Source organism: Phyllobates terribilis, unplaced genomic scaffold, assembly GCF_046119375.1.
Source record: "Phyllobates terribilis strain yellow unplaced genomic scaffold, ASM4611937v1 Scaffold_40__1_contigs__length_11209783, whole genome shotgun sequence".
NCBI classification, from domain to species: Eukaryota; Metazoa; Chordata; class Amphibia; order Anura; family Dendrobatidae; genus Phyllobates; species Phyllobates terribilis.
The window spans coordinates 5,809,429-5,829,307 of record NW_027362800.1 but is presented as its reverse complement, the minus strand read 5'-3'; the positions used below and the strand labels follow the sequence as shown (position 1 = coordinate 5,829,307).

General features: G+C 45.1%; 15 non-coding genes across 15 annotated transcripts; all 15 read left to right on the top strand.

Annotated features, from left to right (window-relative positions):
• The first annotated feature begins 774 nt into the window (after positions 1-774).
• LOC141188196 (U2 spliceosomal RNA) lies at positions 775-965 on the top strand. Its single transcript, XR_012262312.1, has one exon. It is a non-coding gene; the product is annotated as a U2 spliceosomal RNA (small nuclear RNA).
• Positions 966-2,086: 1,121 nt separating this feature from the next.
• On the top strand, positions 2,087-2,277 carry LOC141188195 (U2 spliceosomal RNA). The gene has a single exon (XR_012262311.1). It is a non-coding gene; the product is annotated as a U2 spliceosomal RNA (small nuclear RNA).
• A 1,120-nt stretch (positions 2,278-3,397) lies between these two features.
• On the top strand, positions 3,398-3,588 carry LOC141188194 (U2 spliceosomal RNA). Its single transcript, XR_012262310.1, has one exon. It is a non-coding gene; the product is annotated as a U2 spliceosomal RNA (small nuclear RNA).
• A 1,120-nt stretch (positions 3,589-4,708) lies between these two features.
• Positions 4,709-4,899, top strand: LOC141188193 (U2 spliceosomal RNA). The gene has a single exon (XR_012262309.1). It is a non-coding gene; the product is annotated as a U2 spliceosomal RNA (small nuclear RNA).
• A 1,120-nt stretch (positions 4,900-6,019) lies between these two features.
• On the top strand, positions 6,020-6,210 carry LOC141188192 (U2 spliceosomal RNA). The gene has a single exon (XR_012262308.1). It is a non-coding gene; the product is annotated as a U2 spliceosomal RNA (small nuclear RNA).
• A 1,117-nt stretch (positions 6,211-7,327) lies between these two features.
• On the top strand, positions 7,328-7,518 carry LOC141188190 (U2 spliceosomal RNA). Its single transcript, XR_012262307.1, has one exon. It is a non-coding gene; the product is annotated as a U2 spliceosomal RNA (small nuclear RNA).
• Positions 7,519-8,638: 1,120 nt separating this feature from the next.
• LOC141188189 (U2 spliceosomal RNA) lies at positions 8,639-8,829 on the top strand. The gene has a single exon (XR_012262306.1). It is a non-coding gene; the product is annotated as a U2 spliceosomal RNA (small nuclear RNA).
• A 1,120-nt stretch (positions 8,830-9,949) lies between these two features.
• LOC141188188 (U2 spliceosomal RNA) lies at positions 9,950-10,140 on the top strand. Its single transcript, XR_012262305.1, has one exon. It is a non-coding gene; the product is annotated as a U2 spliceosomal RNA (small nuclear RNA).
• Positions 10,141-11,260: 1,120 nt separating this feature from the next.
• On the top strand, positions 11,261-11,451 carry LOC141188187 (U2 spliceosomal RNA). The gene has a single exon (XR_012262304.1). It is a non-coding gene; the product is annotated as a U2 spliceosomal RNA (small nuclear RNA).
• Positions 11,452-12,573: 1,122 nt separating this feature from the next.
• On the top strand, positions 12,574-12,764 carry LOC141191348 (U2 spliceosomal RNA). Its single transcript, XR_012265345.1, has one exon. It is a non-coding gene; the product is annotated as a U2 spliceosomal RNA (small nuclear RNA).
• Positions 12,765-13,879: 1,115 nt separating this feature from the next.
• LOC141184735 (U2 spliceosomal RNA) lies at positions 13,880-14,070 on the top strand. The gene has a single exon (XR_012259462.1). It is a non-coding gene; the product is annotated as a U2 spliceosomal RNA (small nuclear RNA).
• Positions 14,071-15,184: 1,114 nt separating this feature from the next.
• Positions 15,185-15,375, top strand: LOC141185566 (U2 spliceosomal RNA). The gene has a single exon (XR_012260217.1). It is a non-coding gene; the product is annotated as a U2 spliceosomal RNA (small nuclear RNA).
• Positions 15,376-16,489: 1,114 nt separating this feature from the next.
• Positions 16,490-16,680, top strand: LOC141184734 (U2 spliceosomal RNA). The gene has a single exon (XR_012259461.1). It is a non-coding gene; the product is annotated as a U2 spliceosomal RNA (small nuclear RNA).
• Positions 16,681-17,794: 1,114 nt separating this feature from the next.
• On the top strand, positions 17,795-17,985 carry LOC141188186 (U2 spliceosomal RNA). The gene has a single exon (XR_012262303.1). It is a non-coding gene; the product is annotated as a U2 spliceosomal RNA (small nuclear RNA).
• Positions 17,986-19,109: 1,124 nt separating this feature from the next.
• LOC141188184 (U2 spliceosomal RNA) lies at positions 19,110-19,300 on the top strand. Its single transcript, XR_012262301.1, has one exon. It is a non-coding gene; the product is annotated as a U2 spliceosomal RNA (small nuclear RNA).
• Positions 19,301-19,879: the final 579 nt, after the last annotated feature.

The window sequence follows — 19,879 nt, the reverse complement described above, 5'->3', positions numbered from 1 at the left end:
ATATTGTTGCACACACACCATCTATTTAGCAAATGCCCTTGTTATCAACAGCAGCCTTTTAAACTCACCTGAGCTAACAGGTATGTGAGCTGGTTACTCTGCTGCGCTTAAAATTTCTTTTTTGGTTTGCTACAATGCCTTTTCTGAAACGTTGTCTCCCTCTGCTGGAACACTGACTTCTTTCATTTAATGCCTGCAGACTATAAAAGAGAAACCAACCCAAAAAGTTTGGTTGATTAGTCTGTGGCATTCTTTTAAACTGTTGCTTATGGCGGTCTCTGTGAGCTTCTCAGTGACATTCAGCCATCCAGGTATCCCGCCTGCAGTAGACGGAATGTGGCAATGGAACGCTGGCTGCGCGTGTCATAATAGGCTCTGAGCCTTTATATACCTGCGCACAGCAGCAGCCACCTTCAGTCTGCTGCTGGACAGCCAGCAGCAGCAGCAGGAGAGCTAATTAATCAGCAACCCTCCTGCTAAGGGTAGACAGCTGCTCGTTCCACCCCCCCCCCCCGCCTTAATTGGTTCTCCTCCCTTCCAACGGTGTTGAGGCGGGTGGGAACAGCCGGGGGTTGAGGGTACTGTGCTAAAAGAGGTGGAGTTATGCAGATCTAAAACGCGTGGATTGCAGCAGCAGCAAGCCGAAAAGTGCAGGCATGTGAGGGATCTAGAGGTTGACAGCATGTCTTCTTAACGGGAGTCCAGGTGGCCATCTCCACAAATGGACTTTTCAGAATCCTTGGGTGGCACCGTAGTCGGAAACCAATTCTGGTTATCGCTTCTCGGCCTTTTGGCTAAGATCAAGTGTAGTATCTGTTCTTATCAGTTTAATATCTGATACGTCCCCTATCTGGGGACCATATATTAAATGGATTTTTAGAACAGGGAGATGGAAAAAGAGCTTGCTCTGTCCACTCCACGCATTGACCTGGTATTGCAGTATCTCCAGGACCGGTGCACCCCTTCTTTAATGCAGTTTCTAAAATCAGAAAGAATTGAATTCAATGCTTTTTGTTCATTTTGCTTGTTTGTCGGATTTTGGGATGGACTCTTTGGCTTTGCTTTTCTTCTCCTCATTGGATTTTTCATGTTAAAAGTTGCAGAAGCCAGATGACAAGCTCATTTTGGTTCAACTTCAGCAACTGTGCATTGCATTGCCATGTAATGTAATGTAATGCAATGCTATCTATCTAGCTCTCCCTCTATACTTCCTTTTGGATAAACAGACATATTAGGCAAGCATTTTGGAGCTTTCACCTAAATAACTACAGGTGGTGAGATAAGCTGCACAATATAATTGACCTTTCAGTATATTGTTGCACACAGACCATCTATTTAGCAAATGCCCTTGTTATCAACAGCAGCCTTTTAAACTCACCTGAGCTAACAGGTATGTGAGCTGGTTACTCTGCTGCGCTTAAAATTTCTTTTTTGGTTTGCTACAATGCCTTTTCTGAAACGTTGTCTCCCTCTGCTGGAACACTGACTTCTTTCATTTAATGCCTGCAGACTATAAAAGAGAAACCAACCCAAAAAGTTTGGTTGATTAGTCTGTGGCATTCTTTTAAACTGTTGCTTATGGCGGTCTCTGTGAGCTTCTCAGTGACATTCAGCCATCCAGGTATCCCGCCTGCAGTAGACGGAATGTGGCAATGGAACGCTGGCTGCGCGTGTCATAATAGGCTCTGAGCCTTTATATACCTGCGCACAGCAGCAGCCACCTTCAGTCTGCTGCTGGACAGCCAGCAGCAGCAGCAGCAGGAGAGGTAATTAATCAGCAACCCTCCTGCTAAGGGTAGACAGCTGCTCGTTCCACCCCCCCCCCCGCCTTAATTGGTTCTCCTCCCTTCCAACGGTGTTGAGGCGGGTGGGAACAGCCGGGGGTTGAGGGTACTGTGCTAAAAGAGGTGGAGTTATGCAGATCTAAAACGCGTGGATTGCAGCAGCAGCAAGCCGAAAAGTGCAGGCATGTGAGGGATCTAGAGGTTGACAGCATGTCTTCTTAACGGGAGTCCAGGTGGCCATCTCCACAAATGGACTTTTCAGAATCCTTGGGTGGCACCGTAGTCGGAAACCAATTCTGGTTATCGCTTCTCGGCCTTTTGGCTAAGATCAAGTGTAGTATCTGTTCTTATCAGTTTAATATCTGATACGTCCCCTATCTGGGGACCATATATTAAATGGATTTTTAGAACAGGGAGATGGAAAAAGAGCTTGCTCTGTCCACTCCACGCATTGACCTGGTATTGCAGTATCTCCAGGACCGGTGCACCCCTTCTTTAATGCAGTTTCTAAAATCAGAAAGAATTGAATTCAATGCTTTTTGTTCATTTTGCTTGTTTGTCGGATTTTGGGATGGACTCTTTGGCTTTGCTTTTCTTCTCCTCATTGGATTTTTCATGTTAAAAGTTGCAGAAGCCAGATGACAAGCTCATTTTGGTTCAACTTCAGCAACTGTGCATTGCATTGCCATATAATGTAATGTAATGCAATGCTATCTATCTAGCTCTCCCTCTATACTTCCTTTTGGATAAACAGACATATTAGGCAAGCATTTTGGAGCTTTCACCTAAATAACTACAGGTGGTGAGATAAGCTGCACAATATAATTGACCTTTCAGTATATTGTTGCACACACACCATCTATTTAGCAAATGCCCTTGTTATCAACAGCAGCCTTTTAAACTCACCTGAGCTAACAGGTATGTGAGCTGGTTACTCTGCTGCGCTTAAAATTTCTTTTTTGGTTTGCTACAATGCCTTTTCTGAAACGTTGTCTCCCTCTGCTGGAACACTGACTTCTTTCATTTAATGCCTGCAGACTATAAAAGAGAAACCAACCCAAAAAGTTTGGTTGATTAGTCTGTGGCATTCTTTTAAACTGTTGCTTATGGCGGTCTCTGTGAGCTTCTCAGTGACATTCAGCCATCCAGGTATCCCGCCTGCAGTAGACGGAATGTGGCAATGGAACGCTGGCTGCGCGTGTCATAATAGGCTCTGAGCCTTTATATACCTGCGCACAGCAGCAGCCACCTTCAGTCTGCTGCTGGACAGCCAGCAGCAGCAGCAGCAGGAGAGGTAATTAATCAGCAACCCTCCTGCTAAGGGTAGACAGCTGCTCGTTCCACCCCCCCCCCGCCTTAATTGGTTCTCCTCCCTTCCAACGGTGTTGAGGCGGGTGGGAACAGCCGGGGGTTGAGGGTACTGTGCTAAAAGAGGTGGAGTTATGCAGATCTAAAACGCGTGGATTGCAGCAGCAGCAAGCCGAAAAGTGCAGGCATGTGAGGGATCTAGAGGTTGACAGCATGTCTTCTTAACGGGAGTCCAGGTGGCCATCTCCACAAATGGACTTTTCAGAATCCTTGGGTGGCACCGTAGTCGGAAACCAATTCTGGTTATCGCTTCTCGGCCTTTTGGCTAAGATCAAGTGTAGTATCTGTTCTTATCAGTTTAATATCTGATACGTCCCCTATCTGGGGACCATATATTAAATGGATTTTTAGAACAGGGAGATGGAAAAAGAGCTTGCTCTGTCCACTCCACGCATTGACCTGGTATTGCAGTATCTCCAGGACCGGTGCACCCCTTCTTTAATGCAGTTTCTAAAATCAGAAAGAATTGAATTCAATGCTTTTTGTTCATTTTGTTTGTTTGTCGGATTTTGGGATGGACTCTTTGGCTTTGCTTTTCTTCTCCTCATTGGATTTTTCATGTTAAAAGTTGCAGAAGCCAGATGACAAGCTCATTTTGGTTCAACTTCAGCAACTGTGCATTGCATTGCCATGTAATGTAATGTAATGCAATGCTATCTATCTAGCTCTCCCTCTATACTTCCTTTTGGATAAACAGACATATTAGGCAAGCATTTTGGAGCTTTCACCTAAATAACTACAGGTGGTGAGATAAGCTGCACAATATAATTGACCTTTCAGTATATTGTTGCACACACACCATCTATTTAGCAAATGCCCTTGTTATCAACAGCAGCCTTTTAAACTCACCTGAGCTAACAGGTATGTGAGCTGGTTACTCTGCTGCGCTTAAAATTTCTTTTTTGGTTTGCTACAATGCCTTTTCTGAAACGTTGTCTCCCTCTGCTGGAACACTGACTTCTTTCATTTAATGCCTGCAGACTATAAAAGAGAAACCAACCCAAAAAGTTTGGTTGATTAGTCTGTGGCATTCTTTTAAACTGTTGCTTATGGCGGTCTCTGTGAGCTTCTCAGTGACATTCAGCCATCCAGGTATCCCGCCTGCAGTAGATGGAATGTGGCAATGGAACGCTGGCTGCGCGTGTCATAATAGGCTCTGAGCCTTTATATACCTGCGCACAGCAGCAGCCACCTTCAGTCTGCTGCTGGACAGCCAGCAGCAGCAGCAGCAGGAGAGGTAATTAATCAGCAACCCTCCTGCTAAGGGTAGACAGCTGCTCGTTCCACCCCCCCCCCGCCTTAATTGGTTCTCCTCCCTTCCAACGGTGTTGAGGCGGGTGGGAACAGCCGGGGGTTGAGGGTACTGTGCTAAAAGAGGTGGAGTTATGCAGATCTAAAACGCGTGGATTGCAGCAGCAGCAAGCCGAAAAGTGGAGGCATGTGAGGGATCTAGAGGTTGACAGCATGTCTTCTTAACGGGAGTCCAGGTGGCCATCTCCACAAATGGACTTTTCAGAATCCTTGGGTGGCACCGTAGTCGGAAACCAATTCTGGTTATCGCTTCTCGGCCTTTTGGCTAAGATCAAGTGTAGTATCTGTTCTTATCAGTTTAATATCTGATACGTCCCCTATCTGGGGACCATATATTAAATGGATTTTTAGAACAGGGAGATGGAAAAAGAGCTTGCTCTGTCCACTCCACGCATTGACCTGGTATTGCAGTATCTCCAGGACCGGTGCACCCCTTCTTTAATGCAGTTTCTAAAATCAGAAAGAATTGAATTCAATGCTTTTTGTTCATTTTGTTTGTTTGTCGGATTTTGGGATGGACTCTTTGGCTTTGCTTTTCTTCTCCTCATTGGATTTTTCATGTTAAAAGTTGCAGAAGCCAGATGACAAGCTCATTTTGGTTCAACTTCAGCAACTGTGCATTGCATTGCCATGTAATGTAATGTAATGCAATGCTATCTATCTAGCTCTCCCTCTATACTTCCTTTTGGATAAACAGACATATTAGGCAAGCATTTTGGAGCTTTCACCTAAATAACTACAGGTGGTGAGATAAGCTGCACAATATAATTGACCTTTCAGTATATTGTTGCACACACACCATCTATTTAGCAAATGCCCTTGTTATCAACAGCAGCCTTTTATACTCACCTGAGCTAACAGGTATGTGAGCTGGTTACTCTGCTGCGCTTAAAATTTCTTTTTTGGTTTGCTACAATGCCTTTTCTGAAACGTTGTCTCCCTCTGCTGGAACACTGACTTCTTTCATTTAATGCCTGCAGACTATAAAAGAGAAACCAACCCAAAAAGTTTGGTTGATTAGTCTGTGGCATTCTTTTAAACTGTTCCTTATGGCGGTCTCTGTGAGCTTCTCAGTGACATTCAGCCATCCAGGTATCCCGCCTGCAGTAGACGGAATGTGGCAATGGAACGCTGGCTGCGCGTGTCATAATAGGCTCTGAGCCTTTATATACCTGCGCACAGCAGCAGCCACCTTCAGTCTGCTGCTGGACAGCCAGCAGCAGCAGCAGCAGGAGAGGTAATTAATCAGCAACCCTCCTGCTAAGGGTAGACAGCTGCTCGTTCCACCCCCCCCCCGCCTTAATTGGTTCTCCTCCCTTCCAACGGTGTTGAGGCGGGTGGGAACAGCCGGGGGTTGAGGGTACTGTGCTAAAAGAGGTGGAGTTATGCAGATCTAAAACGCGTGGATTGCAGCAGCAGCAAGCCGAAAAGTGCAGGCATGTGAGGGATCTAGAGGTTGACAGCATGTCTTCTTAACGGGAGTCCAGGTGGCCATCTCCACAAATGGACTTTTCAGAATCCTTGGGTGGCACCGTAGTCGGAAACCAATTCTGGTTATCGCTTCTCGGCCTTTTGGCTAAGATCAAGTGTAGTATCTGTTCTTATCAGTTTAATATCTGATACGTCCCCTATCTGGGGACCATATATTAAATGGATTTTTAGAACAGGGAGATGGAAAAAGAGCTTGCTCTGTCCACTCCACGCATTGACCTGGTATTGCAGTATCTCCAGGACCGGTGCACCCCTTCTTTAATGCAGTTTCTAAAATCAGAAAGAATTGAATTCAATGCTTTTTGTTCATTTTGCTTGTTTGTCGGATTTTGGGATGGACTCTTTGGCTTTGCTTTTCTTCTCCTCATTGGATTTTTCATGTTAAAAGTTGCAGAAGCCAGATGACAAGCTCATTTTGGTTCAACTTCAGCAACTGTGCATTGCATTGCCATGTAATGTAATGTAATGCAATGCTATCTATCTAGCTCTCCCTCTATACTTCCTTTTGGATAAACAGACATATTAGGCAAGCATTTTGGAGCTTTCACCTAAATAACTACAGGTGGTGAGATAAGCTGCACAATATAATTGACCTTTCAGTATATTGTTGCACACACACCATCTATTTAGCAAATGCCCTTGTTATCAACAGCAGCCTTTTAAACTCACCTGAGCTAACAGGTATGTGAGCTGGTTACTCTGCTGCGCTTAAAATTTCTTTTTTGGTTTGCTACAATGCCTTTTCTGAAACGTTGTCTCCCTCTGCTGGAACACTGACTTCTTTCATTTAATGCCTGCAGACTATAAAAGAGAAACCAACCCAAAAAGTTTGGTTGATTAGTCTGTGGCATTCTTTTAAACTGTTGCTTATGGCGGTCTCTGTGAGCTTCTCAGTGACATTCAGCCATCCAGGTATCCCGCCTGCAGTAGACGGAATGTGGCAATGGAACGCTGGCTGCGCGTGTCATAATAGGCTCTGAGCCTTTATATACCTGCGCACAGCAGCAGCCACCTTCAGTCTGCTGCTGGACAGCCAGCAGCAGCAGCAGGAGAGGTAATTAATCAGCAACCCTCCTGCTAAGGGTAGACAGCTGCTCGTTCCACCCCCCCCCCGCCTTAATTGGTTCTCCTCCCTTCCAACGGTGTTGAGGCGGGTGGGAACAGCCGGGGGTTGAGGGTACTGTGCTAAAAGAGGTGGAGTTATGCAGATCTAAAACGCGTGGATTGCAGCAGCAGCAAGCCGAAAAGTGCAGGCATGTGAGGGATCTAGAGGTTGACAGCATGTCTTCTTAACGGGAGTCCAGGTGGCCATCTCCACAAATGGACTTTTCAGAATCCTTGGGTGGCACCGTAGTCGGAAACCAATTCTGGTTATCGCTTCTCGGCCTTTTGGCTAAGATCAAGTGTAGTATCTGTTCTTATCAGTTTAATATCTGATACGTCCCCTATCTGGGGACCATATATTAAATGGATTTTTAGAACAGGGAGATGGAAAAAGAGCTTGCTCTGTCCACTCCACGCATTGACCTGGTATTGCAGTATCTCCAGGACCGGTGCACCCCTTCTTTAATGCAGTTTCTAAAATCAGAAAGAATTGAATTCAATGCTTTTTGTTCATTTTGCTTGTTTGTCGGATTTTGGGATGGACTCTTTGGCTTTGCTTTTCTTCTCCTCATTGGATTTTTCATGTTAAAAGTTGCAGAAGCCAGATGACAAGCTCATTTTGGTTCAACTTCAGCAACTGTGCATTGCATTGCCATGTAATGTAATGTAATGCAATGCTATCTATCTAGCTCTCCCTCTATACTTCCTTTTGGATAAACAGACATATTAGGCAAGCATTTTGGAGCTTTCACCTAAATAACTACAGGTGGTGAGATAAGCTGCACAATATAATTGACCTTTCAGTATATTGTTGCACACACACCATCTATTTAGCAAATGCCCTTGTTATCAACAGCAGCCTTTTAAACTCACCTGAGCTAACAGGTATGTGAGCTGGTTACTCTGCTGCGCTTAAAATTTCTTTTTTGGTTTGCTACAATGCCTTTTCTGAAACGTTGTCTCCCTCTGCTGGAACACTGACTTCTTTCATTTAATGCCTGCAGACTATAAAAGAGAAACCAACCCAAAAAGTTTGGTTGATTAGTCTGTGGCATTCTTTTAAACTGTTGCTTATGGCGGTCTCTGTGAGCTTCTCAGTGACATTCAGCCATCCAGGTATCCCACCTGCAGTAGACGGAATGTGGCAATGGAACGCTGGCTGCGCGTGTCATAATAGGCTCTGAGCCTTTATATACCTGCGCACAGCAGCAGCCACCTTCAGTCTGCTGCTGGACAGCCAGCAGCAGCAGCAGCAGGAGAGGTAATTAATCAGCAACCCTCCTGCTAAGGGTAGACAGCTGCTCGTTCCACCCCCCCCCCGCCTTAATTGGTTCTCCTCCCTTCCAACGGTGTTGAGGTGGGTGGGAACAGCCGGGGGTTGAGGGTACTGTGCTAAAAGAGGTGGAGTTATGCAGATCTAAAACGCGTGGATTGCAGCAGCAGCAAGCCGAAAAGTGCAGGCATGTGAGGGATCTAGAGGTTGACAGCATGTCTTCTTAACGGGAGTCCAGGTGGCCATCTCCACAAATGGACTTTTCAGAATCCTTGGGTGGCACCGTAGTCGGAAACCAATTCTGGTTATCGCTTCTCGGCCTTTTGGCTAAGATCAAGTGTAGTATCTGTTCTTATCAGTTTAATATCTGATACGTCCCCTATCTGGGGACCATATATTAAATGGATTTTTAGAACAGGGAGATGGAAAAAGAGCTTGCTCTGTCCACTCCACGCATTGACCTGGTATTGCAGTATCTCCAGGACCGGTGCACCCCTTCTTTAATGCAGTTTCTAAAATCAGAAAGAATTGAATTCAATGCTTTTTGTTCATTTTGCTTGTTTGTCGGATTTTGGGATGGACTCTTTGGCTTTGCTTTTCTTCTCCTCATTGGATTTTTCATGTTAAAAGTTGCAGAAGCCAGATGACAAGCTCATTTTGGTTCAACTTCAGCAACTGTGCATTGCATTGCCATGTAATGTAATGTAATGCAATGCTATCTATCTAGCTCTCCCTCTATACTTCCTTTTGGATAAACAGACATATTAGGCAAGCATTTTGGAGCTTTCACCTAAATAACTACAGGTGGTGAGATAAGCTGCACAATATAATTGACCTTTCAGTATATTGTTGCACACACACCATCTATTTAGCAAATGCCCTTGTTATCAACAGCAGCCTTTTAAACTCACCTGAGCTAACAGGTATGTGAGCTGGTTACTCTGCTGCGCTTAAAATTTCTTTTTTGGTTTGCTACAATGCCTTTTCTGAAACGTTGTCTCCCTCTGCTGGAACACTGACTTCTTTCATTTAATGCCTGCAGACTATAAAAGAGAAACCAACCCAAAAAGTTTGGTTGATTAGTCTGTGGCATTCTTTTAAACTGTTGCTTATGGCGGTCTCTGTGAGCTTCTCAGTGACATTCAGCCATCCAGGTATCCCGCCTGCAGTAGACGGAATGTGGCAATGGAACGCTGGCTGCGCGTGTCATAATAGGCTCTGAGCCTTTATATACCTGCGCACAGCAGCAGCCACCTTCAGTCTGCTGCTGGACAGCCAGCAGCAGCAGCAGCAGGAGAGGTAATTAATCAGCAACCCTCCTGCTAAGGGTAGACAGCTGCTCGTTCCACCCCCCCCCCGCCTTAATTGGTTCTCCTCCCTTCCAACGGTGTTGAGGCGGGTGGGAACAGCCGGGGGTTGAGGGTACTGTGCTAAAAGAGGTGGAGTTATGCAGATCTAAAACGCGTGGATTGCAGCAGCAGCAAGCCGAAAAGTGCAGGCATGTGAGGGATCTAGAGGTTGACAGCATGTCTTCTTAACGGGAGTCCAGGTGGCCATCTCCACAAATGGACTTTTCAGAATCCTTGGGTGGCACCGTAGTCGGAAACCAATTCTGGTTATCGCTTCTCGGCCTTTTGGCTAAGATCAAGTGTAGTATCTGTTCTTATCAGTTTAATATCTGATACGTCCCCTATCTGGGGACCATATATTAAATGGATTTTTAGAACAGGGAGATGGAAAAAGAGCTTGCTCTGTCCACTCCACGCATTGACCTGGTATTGCAGTATCTCCAGGACCGGTGCACCCCTTCTTTAATGCAGTTTCTAAAATCAGAAAGAATTGAATTCAATGCTTTTTGTTCATTTTGCTTGTTTGTCGGATTTTGGGATGGACTCTTTGGCTTTGCTTTTCTTCTCCTCATTGGATTTTTCATGTTAAAAGTTGCAGAAGCCAGATGACAAGCTCATTTTGGTTCAACTTCAGCAACTGTGCATTGCATTGCCATGTAATGTAATGTAATGCAATGCTATCTATCTAGCTCTCCCTCTATACTTCCTTTTGGATAAACAGACATATTAGGCAAGCATTTTGGAGCTTTCACCTAAATAACTACAGGTGGTGAGATAAGCTGCACAATATAATTGACCTTTCAGTATATTGTTGCACACACACCATCTATTTAGCAAATGCCCTTGTTATCAACAGCAGCCTTTTAAACTCACCTGAGCTAACAGGTATGTGAGCTGGTTACTCTGCTGCGCTTAAAATTTCTTTTTTGGTTTGCTACAATGCCTTTTCTGAAACGTTGTCTCCCTCTGCTGGAACACTGACTTCTTTCATTTAATGCCTGCAGACTATAAAAGAGAAACCAACCCAAAAAGTTTGGTTGATTAGTCTGTGGCATTCTTTTAAACTGTTGCTTATGGCGGTCTCTGTGAGCTTCTCAGTGACATTCAGCCATCCAGGTATCCCGCCTGCAGTAGACGGAATGTGGCAATGGAACGCTGGCTGCGCGTGTCATAATAGGCTCTGAGCCTTTATATACCTGCGCACAGCAGCAGCCACCTTCAGTCTGCTGCTGGACAGCCAGCAGCAGCAGCAGCAGGAGAGGTAATTAATCAGCAACCCTCCTGCTAAGGGTAGACAGCTGCTCGTTCCACCCCCCCCCCGCCTTAATTGGTTCTCCTCCCTTCCAACGGTGTTGAGGCGGGTGGGAACAGCCGGGGGTTGAGGGTACTGTGCTAAAAGAGGTGGAGTTATGCAGATCTAAAACGCGTGGATTGCAGCAGCAGCAAGCCGAAAAGTGCAGGCATGTGAGGGATCTAGAGGTTGACAGCATGTCTTCTTAACGGGAGTCCAGGTGGCCATCTCCACAAATGGACTTTTCAGAATCCTTGGGTGGCACCGTAGTCGGAAACCAATTCTGGTTATCGCTTCTCGGCCTTTTGGCTAAGATCAAGTGTAGTATCTGTTCTTATCAGTTTAATATCTGATACGTCCCCTATCTGGGGACCATATATTAAATGGATTTTTAGAACAGGGAGATGGAAAAAGAGCTTGCTCTGTCCACTCCACGCATTGACCTGGTATTGCAGTATCTCCAGGACCGGTGCACCCCTTCTTTAATGCAGTTTCTAAAATCAGAAAGAATTGAATTCAATGCTTTTTGTTCATTTTGCTTGTTTGTCGGATTTTGGGATGGACTCTTTGGCTTTGCTTTTCTTCTCCTCATTGGATTTTTCATGTTAAAAGTTGCAGAAGCCAGATGACAAGCTCATTTTGGTTCAACTTCAGCAACTGTGCATTGCATTGCCATGTAATGTAATGTAATGCAATGCTATCTATCTAGCTCTCCCTCTATACTTCCTTTTGGATAAACAGACATATTAGGCAAGCATTTTGGAGCTTTCACCTAAATAACTACAGGTGGTGAGATAAGCTGCACAATATAATTGACCTTTCAGTATATTGTTGCACACACACCATCTATTTAGCAAATGCCCTTGTTATCAACAGCAGCCTTTTAAACTCACCTGAGCTAACAGGTATGTGAGCTGGTTACTCTGCTGCGCTTAAAATTTCTTTTTTGGTTTGCTACAATGCCTTTTCTGAAACGTTGTCTCCCTCTGCTGGAACACTGACTTCTTTCATTTAATGCCTGCAGACTATAAAAGAGAAACCAACCCAAAAAGTTTGGTTGATTAGTCTGTGGCATTCTTTTAAACTGTTGCTTATGGCGGTCTCTGTGAGCTTCTCAGTGACATTCAGCCATCCAGGTATCCCGCCTGCAGTAGACGGAATGTGGCAATGGAACGCTGGCTGCGCGTGTCATAATAGGCTCTGAGCCTTTATATACCTGCGCACAGCAGCAGCCACCTTCAGTCTGCTGCTGGACAGCCAGCAGCAGCAGCAGCAGGAGAGGTAATTAATCAGCAACCCTCCTGCTAAGGGTAGACAGCTGCTCGTTCCACCACCCCCCCCCGCCTTAATTGGTTCTCCTCCCTTCCAACGATGTTGAGGCGGGTGGGAACAGCCGGGGGTTGAGGGTACTGTGCTAAAAGAGGTGGAGTTATACAGATCTAAAACGCGTGGATTGCAGCAGCAGCAAGCCGAAAAGTGCAGGCATGTGAGGGATCTAGAGGTTGACAGCATGTCTTCTTAACGGGAGTCCAGGTGGCCATCTCCACAAATGGACTTTTCAGAATCCTTGGGTGGCACCGTAGTCGGAAACCAATTCTGGTTATCACTTCTCGGCCTTTTGGCTAAGATCAAGTGTAGTATCTGTTCTTATCAGTTTAATATCTGATACGTCCCCTATCTGGGGACCATATATTAAATGGATTTTTAGAACAGGGAGATGGAAAAAGAGCTTGCTCTGTCCACTCCACGCATTGACCTGGTATTGCAGTATCTCCAGGACCGGTGCACCCCTTCTTTAATGCAGTTTCTAAATCAGAAAGAATTGAATTCAATGCTTTTTGTTCATTTTGCTTGTTTGTCGGATTTTGGGATGGACTCTTTGGCTTTGCTTTTCTTCTCCTCATTGGATTTTTCATGTTAAAAGTTGCAGAAGCCAGATGACAAGCTCATTTTGGTTCAACTTCAGCAACTGTGCATTGCATTGCCATGTAATGTAATGCAATGCTATCTATCTAGCTCTCCCTCTATACTTCCTTTTGGATAAACAGACATATTAGGCAAGCATTTTGGAGCTTTCACCTAAATAACTACAGGTGGTGAGATAAGCTGCACAATATAATTGACCTTTCAGTATATTGTTGCACACACACCATCTATTTAGCAAATGCCCTTGTTATCAACAGCAGCCTTTTAAACTCACCTGAGCTAACAGGTATGTGAGCTGGTTACTCTGCTGCGCTTAAAATTTCTTTTTTGGTTTGCTACAATGCCTTTTCTGAAACGTTGTCTCCCTCTGCTGGAACACTGACTTCTTTCATTTAATGCCTGCAGACTATAAAAGAGAAACCAACCCAAAAAGTTTGGTTGATTAGTCTGTGGCATTCTTTTAAACTGTTGCTTATGGCGGTCTCTGTGAGCTTCTCAGTGACATTCAGCCATCCAGGTATCCCGCCTGCAGTAGACGGAATGTGGCAATGGAACGCTGGCTGCGCGTGTCATAATAGGCTCTGAGCCTTTATATACCTGCGCACAGCAGCAGCCACCTTCAGTCTGCTGCTGGACAGCCAGCAGCAGCAGCAGCAGGAGAGGTAATTAATCAGCAACCCTCCTGCTAAGGGTAGACAGCTGCTCGTTCCACCCCCCCCCCCGCCTTAATTGGTTCTCCTCCCTTCCAACGGTGTTGAGGCGGGTGGGAATAGCCGGGGGTTGAGGGTACTGTGCTAAAAGAGGTGGAGTTATGCAGATCTAAAACGCGTGGATTGCAGCAGCAGCAAGCCGAAAAGTGCAGGCATGTGAGGGATCTAGAGGTTGACAGCATGTCTTCTTAACGGGAGTCCAGGTGGCCATCTCCACAAATGGACTTTTCAGAATCCTTGGGTGGCACCGTAGTCGGAAACCAATTCTGGTTATCGCTTCTCGGCCTTTTGGCTAAGATCAAGTTTAGTATCTGTTCTTATCAGTTTAATATCTGATACGTCCCCTATCTGGGGACCATATATTAAATGGATTTTTAGAACAGGGAGATGGAAAAAGAGCTTGCTCTGTCCACTCCACGCATTGACCTGGTATTGCAGTATCTCCAGGACCGGTGCACCCCTTCTTTAATGCAGTTTCTAAATCAGAAAGAATTGAATTCAATGCTTTTTGTTCATTTTGCTTGTTTGTCGGATTTTGGGATGGACTCTTTGGCTTTGCTTTTCTTCTCCTCATTGGATTTTTCATGTTAAAAGTTGCAGAAGCCAGATGACAAGCTCATTTTGGTTCAACTTCAGCAACTGTGCATTGCATTGCCATGTAATGTAATGCAATGCTATCTATCTAGCTCTCCCTCTATACTTCCTTTTGGATAAACAGACATATTAGGGAAGCATTTTGGAGCTTTCACCTAAATAACTACAGGTGGTGAGATAAGCTGCACAATATAATTGACCTTTCAGTATATTGTTGCACACACACCATCTATTTAGCAAATGCCCTTGTTATCAACAGCAGCCTTTTAAACTCACCTGAGCTAACAGGTATGTGAGCTGGTTACTCTGCTGCGCTTAAAATTTCTTTTTTGGTTTGCTACAATGCCTTTTCTGAAACGTTGTCTCCCTCTGCTGGAACACTGACTTCTTTCATTTAATGCCTGCAGACTATAAAAGAGAAACCAACCCAAAAAGTTTGGTTGATTAGTCTGTGGCATTCTTTTAAACTGTTGCTTATGGCGGTCTCTGTGAGCTTCTCAGTGACTTTCAGCCATCCAGGTATCCCGCCTGCAGTAGACGGAATGTGGCAATGGAACGCTGGCTGTGCGTGTCATAATAGGCTCTGAGCCTTTATATACCTGCGCACAGCAGCAGCCACCTTCAGTCTGCTGCTGGACAGCCAGCAGCAGCAGCAGCAGGAGAGGTAATTAATCAGCAACCCTCCTGCTAAGGGTAGACAGCTGCTCGTTCCACCCCCCCCCCGCCTTAATTGGTTCTCCTCCCTTCCAACGGTGTTGAGGCGGGTGGGAACAGCCGGGGGTTGAGGGTACTGTGCTAAAAGAGGTGGAGTTATGCAGATCTAAAACGCGTGGATTGCAGCAGCAGCAAGCCGAAAAGTGCAGGCATGTGAGGGATCTAGAGGTTGACAGCATGTCTTCTTAACGGGAGTCCAGGTGGCCATCTCCACAAATGGACTTTTCAGAATCCTTGGGTGGCACCGTAGTCGGAAACCAATTCTGGTTATCGCTTCTCGGCCTTTTGGCTAAGACCAAGTGTAGTATCTGTTCTAATCAGTTTAATATCTGATACGTCCCCTATCTGGGGACCATATATTAAATGGATTTTTAGAACAGGGAGATGGAAAAAGAGCTTGCTCTGTCCACTCCACGCATTGACCTGGTATTGCAGTATCTCCAGGACCGGTGCACCCCTTCTTTAATGCAGTTTCTAAATCAGAAAGAATTGAATTCAATGCTTTTTGTTCATTTTGCTTGTTTGTCGGATTTTGGGATGGACTCTTTGGCTTTGCTTTTCTTCTCCTCATTGGATTTTTCATGTTAAAAGTTGCAGAAGCCAGATGACAAGCTCATTTTGGTTCAACTTCAGCAACTGTGCATTGCATTGCCATGTAATGTAATGCAATGCTATCTATCTAGCTCTCCCTCTATACTTCCTTTTGGATAAACAGACATATTAGGCAAGCATTTTGGAGCTTTCACCTAAATAACTACAGGTGGTGAGATAAGCTGCACAATATAATTGACCTTTCAGTATATTGTTGCACACACACCATCTATTTAGCAAATGCCCTTGTTATCAACAGCAGCCTTTTAAACTCACCTGAGCTAACAGGTATGTGAGCTGGTTACTCTGCTGCGCTTAAAATTTCTTTTTTGGTTTGCTACAATGCCTTTTCTGAAACGTTGTCTCCCTCTGCTGGAACACTGACTTCTTTCATTTAATGCCTGCAGACTATAAAAGAGAAACCAACCCAAAAAGTTTGGTTGATTAGTCTGTGGCATTCTTTTAAACTGTTGCTTATGGCGGTCTCTGTGAGCTTCTCAGTGACATTCAGCCATCCAGGTATCCCGCCTGCAGTAGACGGAATGTGGCAATGGAACGCTGGCTGCGCGTGTCATAATAGGCTCTGAGCCTTTATATACCTGCGCACAGCAGCAGCCACCTTCAGTCTGCTGCTGGACAGCCAGCAGCAGCAGCAGCAGGAGAGGTAATTAATCAGCAACCCTCCTGCTAAGGGTAGACAGCTGCTTGTTCCACCCCCCCCCCGCCTTAATTGGTTCTCCTCCCTTCCAACGGTGTTGAGGCGGGTGGGAATAGCCGGGGGTTGAGGGTACTGTGCTAAAAGAGGTGGAGTTATGCAGATCTAAAACGCGTGGATTGCAGCAGCAGCAAGCCGAAAAGTGCAGGCATGTGAGGGATCTAGAGGTTGACAGCATGTCTTCTTAACGGGAGTCCAGGTGGCCATCTCCACAAATGGACTTTTCAGAATCCTTGGGTGGCACCGTAGTCGGAAACCAATTCTGGTTATCGCTTCTCGGCCTTTTGGCTAAGATCAAGTTTAGTATCTGTTCTTATCAGTTTAATATCTGATACGTCCCCTATCTGGGGACCATATATTAAATGGATTTTTAGAACAGGGAGATGGAAAAAGAGCTTGCTCTGTCCACTCCACGCATTGACCTGGTATTGCAGTATCTCCAGGACCGGTGCACCCCTTCTTTAATGCAGTTTCTAAATCAGAAAGAATTGAATTCAATGCTTTTTGTTCATTTTGCTTGTTTGTCGGATTTTGGGATGGACTCTTTGGCTTTGCTTTTCTTCTCCTCATTGGATTTTTCATGTTAAAAGTTGCAGAAGCCAGATGACAAGCTCATTTTGGTTCAACTTCAGCAACTGTGCATTGCATTGCCATGTAATGTAATGCAATGCTATCTATCTAGCTCTCCCTCTATACTTCCTTTTGGATAAACAGACATATTAGGCAAGCATTTTGGAGCTTTCACCTAAATAACTACAGGTGGTGAGATAAGCTGCACAATATAATTGACCTTTCAGTATATTGTTGCACACACACCATCTATTTAGCAAATGCCCTTGTTATCAACAGCAGCCTTTTAAACTCACCTGAGCTAACAGGTATGTGAGCTGGTTACTCTGCTGCGCTTAAAATTTCTTTTTTGGTTTGCTACAATGCCTTTTCTGAAACGTTGTCTCCCTCTGCTGGAACACTGACTTCTTTCATTTAATGCCTGCAGACTATAAAAGAGAAACCAACCCAAAAAGTTTGGTTGATTAGTCTGTGGCATTCTTTTAAACTGTTGCTTATGGCGGTCTCTGTGAGCTTCTCAGTGACATTCAGCCATCCAGGTATCCCGCCTGCAGTAGACGGAATGTGGCAATGGAACGCTGGCTGCGCGTGTCATAATAGGCTCTGAGCCTTTATATACCTGCGCACAGCAGCAGCCACCTTCAGTCTGCTGCTGGACAGCCAGCAGCAGCAGCAGCAGGAGAGGTAATTAATCAGCAACCCTCCTGCTAAGGGTAGACAGCTGCTCGTTCCACCCCCCCCCCGCCTTAATTGGTTCTCCTCCCTTCCAACGGTGTTGAGGCGGGTGGGAACAGCCGGGGGTTGAGGGTACTGTGCTAAAAGAGGTGGAGTTATGCAGATCTAAAACGCGTGGATTGCAGCAGCAGCAAGCCGAAAAGTGCAGGCATGTGAGGGATCTAGAGGTTGACAGCATGTCTTCTTAACGGGAGTCCAGGTGGCCATCTCCACAAATGGACTTTTCAGAATCCTTGGGTGGCACCGTAGTCGGAAACCAATTCTGGTTATCGCTTCTCGGCCTTTTGGCTAAGATCAAGTGTAGTATCTGTTCTTATCAGTTTAATATCTGATACGTCCCCTATCTGGGGACCATATATTAAATGGATTTTTAGAACAGGGAGATGGAAAAAGAGCTTGCTCTGTCCACTCCACGCATTGACCTGGTATTGCAGTATCTCCAGGACCGGTGCACCCCTTCTTTAATGCAGTTTCTAAAATCAGAAAGAATTGAATTCAATGCTTTTTGTTCATTTTGCTTGTTTGTCGGATTTTGGGATGGACTCTTTGGCTTTGCTTTTCTTCTCCTCATTGGATTTTTCATGTTAAAAGTTGCAGAAGCCAGATGACAAGCTCATTTTGGTTCAACTTCAGCAACTGTGCATTGCATTGCCATGTAATGTAATGTAATGCAATGCTATCTATCTAGCTCTCCCTCTATACTTCCTTTTGCATAAACAGACATATTAGGCAAGCATTTTGGAGCTTTCACCTAAATAACTACAGGTGGTGAGATAAGCTGCACAATATAATTGACCTTTCAGTATATTGTTGCACACACACCATCTATTTAGCAAATGCCCTTGTTATCAACAGCAGCCTTTTAAACTCACCTGAGCTAACAGGTATGTGAGCTGGTTACTCTGCTGCGCTTAAAATTTCTTTTTTGGTTTGCTACAATGCCTTTTCTGAAACGTTGTCTCCCTCTGCTGGAACACTGACTTCTTTCATTTAATCCCTGCAGACTATAAAAGAGAAACCAACCCAAAAAGTTTGGTTGATTAGTCTGTGGCATTCTTTTAAACTGTTGCTTATGGCGGTCTCTGTGAGCTTCTCAGTGACATTCAGCCATCCAGGTATCCCGCCTGCAGTAGACGGAATGTGGCAATGGAACGCTGGCTGCGCGTGTCATAATAGGCTCTGAGCCTTTATATACCTGCGCACAGCAGCAGCCACCTTCAGTCTGCTGCTGGACAGCCAGCAGCAGCAGCAGCAGGAGAGGTAATTAATCAGCAACCCTCCTGCTAAGGGTAGACAGCTGCTCGTTCCACCCCCCCCCCCCCCGCCTTAATTGGTTCTCCTCCCTTCCAACGGTGTTGAGGCGGGTGGGAACAGCCGGGGGTTGAGGGTACTGTGCTAAAAGAGGTGGAGTTATGCAGATCTAAAACGCGTGGATTGCAGCAGCAGCAAGCCGAAAAGTGCAGGCATGTGAGGGATCTAGAGGTTGACAGCATGTCTTCTTAACGGGAGTCCAGGTGGCCATCTCCACAAATGGACTTTTCAGAATCCTTGGGTGGCACCGTAGTCGGAAACCAATTCTGGTTATCGCTTCTCGGCCTTTTGGCTAAGATCAAGTGTAGTATCTGTTCTTATCAGTTTAATATCTGATACGTCCCCTATCTGGGGACCATATATTAAATGGATTTTTAGAACAGGGAGATGGAAAAAGAGCTTGCTCTGTCCACTCCACGCATTGACCTGGTATTGCAGTATCTCCAGGACCGGTGCACCCCTTCTTTAATGCAGTTTCTAAAATCAGAAAGAATTGAATTCAATGCTTTTTGTTCATTTTGCTTGTTTGTCGGATTTTGGGATGGACTCTTTGGCTTTGCTTTTCTTCTCCTCATTGGATTTTTCATGTTAAAAGTTGCAGAAGCCAGATGACAAGCTCATTTTGGTTCAACTTCAGCAACTGTGCATTGCATTGCCATGTAATGTAATGTAATGCAATGCTATCTATCTAGCTCTCCCTCTATACTTCCTTTTGGATAAACAGACATATTAGGCAAGCATTTTGGAGCTTTCACCTAAATAACTACAGGTGGTGAGATAAGCTGCACAATATAATTGACCTTTCAGTATATTGTTGCACGCACACCATCTATTTAGCAAATGCCCTTGTTATCAACAGCAGCCTTTTAAACTCACCTGAGCTAACAGGTATGTGAGCTGGTTACTCTGCTGCGCTTAAAATTTCTTTTTTGGTTTGCTACAATGCCTTTTCTGAAACGTTGTCTACCTCTGCTGGAACACTGACTTCTTTCATTTAATGCCTGCAGACTATAAAAGAGAAACCAACCCAAAAAGTTTGGTT